We start from the raw sequence: 2,186 nt of genomic DNA, 5'->3' as shown, positions 1-2,186 counted from the left end.
ACTCTTTAGAATGATCAATTATGGAAGAACAGAAGGGATACTTCACAGGGAGATAGCTCAGGGGGCAGGAATGCATAGCAAAAAAGGACATAGGGAAGAGGAAGCTACAGGAAGGAAGTGGACAGAGAGCTGTTATATTGTGGGAATTGCCATCAGTGTCAGAAAACAAAATATGTATGACCTACATTATGGAAAATAAATTTGCTCTGTAAATCACAATAAAAATTTTTAAAAATTAAAATTGGGAAAAAATAATACACTAGAGGTTGACTTCAAAGAAAATTAATAAATATTCTCATCAAAATAAAAAGAAGAAAAGCACAAATATTTAGCATACACTAAAACAATAGCAATGAAGGAAATGAGAAAAGGCACGAATAAAATAAGCTTGTCACAAAAAACTATATGAAAGAAAGAAATCAGCAATATTACAAAAAAAAAGTAACAAAATGACAGCAATAAATTCATACTTGTCAATAATTACACTGCATGTAAACGAATTAAATCCACCAATCAAGAGACAGAGAGTTGCAGAATGGATAAGAAACATGATAAAACACACCTTAGACACAAAGACAAAAATAGACTAAAAATAAAAGATTGGAAAAGATTATCAAGAAAATGGGAATTTAGAGAGAACAGGAGTAGCAATATTAATTTCCGACAAAACAGATTTTGAAGCAAAAAAAATAGCATATGAGACACAGAAAGACATTGCAAAATGATAAAAGTGTCAATCAAACAAGAGGATATAACCATAATAAATATCTATGCCCCCATGATAGAGCCCTAAAACACATAGATCAAACTTTAACAGGATTGAAAAGAGAAATAGACAACTCCACAATAATAGTAGGAGATTTCAATATACCGCTTTCAATGAAGAATGGAATTACTAGAAAATAACTCAACAAAGACACAGAAGACATAAGTAATCAATCAACTTGACCTTATAGTTATACACAGAACACTCCACCCAACAACAGCACAATATACATTTTTTTCCAGTGCACGTGAAACATTCTACAATACAGACGAAATTTTAGGTTACAAAGCTATTCTTAATAAATCTGGAAACATCAAAATACGGCAAAGAATCTTCTCAAATCACAATACTATAAAGCTAGAAATCAACAGTAGGAAGAACAAGGAAAAAAATTAAACACATAGAACCTGAATAGCACTCTGATTAAAAATTACTGGGTAATAGAAGAAATTTAAAAATGCCTTGAATCGAACAACAATGAAAACACAACATACCAAAAAGTCTTTGGGATACAGCAAAAGCAGTCATCAGAGGGCAACTGATAACAATAAATGTACACATCAAAAAAGATGAAAGAGCCAAAAATCAACACCTTAATGCAACATTGCCAACAATTAGGAGAAAGGAAAAAAAAGCAAAATAAAGCTACAGTTACTGGAAGAAAAGAAACAACATAGATTTCAGCAGAAATAAATTAACAGAAAAAATAATACAAAGAATCAACAAGACTGGATTGGTTCTTTGAAAAAATTTAATGAAATCAAAATGCCACTGGTAAACTAATAAAGGAAAAGAAGGAGAAGGTGAAAATAGAACAAATAAGGAATGAAATAGGCAACATACAACAGAACCAACTTAAATTAAAAAGGACAATAATAGTACAATATAAAGATCTGATGGAGATCTGGTGGTACAGTGGTTAAAGCATCCAGCTGCTAACCAAAACGTCAGCTGTTGGAATCCACCAGCTACTCTGTGGGAGAAAGATGAGGCAGTCTGTTTCTGTAAAGATTTATAGCATTGGAAATCCTATGGGGCTGTTCTACTCTGTCCTATAGGGTCACTATGAATCAGAATTGACTTGGTGGTATGGGTTTGGATTTTAGGGTTATGAAGAACTGTACTTCAACAAATTTGAAAGCCTAGAAGAAATGAAGATATTTCTAGAAACGTACTACCTACCAAAATTAACACAGACTAAGGCAGAATATTTGAACAGACCCCTAACAAAAGAAGATATAGAACAGGTCACAAAATAAAAACTGCCAGGTGGCTTCACTGGTGATTCTATCAAACATTCAGAGGAGAGCTGGCACCAAGCCTACTCAAACTATTCCAGAATATAGAAAAGGAGGGGATGCACCTGAATTCATTTTATGAAGTAAGCATATTTTATGATACTAAAGCCAGGCAAGGGAGC

Source organism: Orycteropus afer, unplaced genomic scaffold (genome assembly GCF_000298275.1).
Source record: "Orycteropus afer afer isolate SDZICR_OR568_19922 unplaced genomic scaffold, OryAfe1.0 scaffold00234, whole genome shotgun sequence".
Classification (NCBI taxonomy): domain Eukaryota; kingdom Metazoa; phylum Chordata; class Mammalia; order Tubulidentata; family Orycteropodidae; genus Orycteropus; species Orycteropus afer.
The sequence above is the reverse complement of the archived record's forward strand: the minus strand, read 5'-3'. Positions refer to the sequence as shown.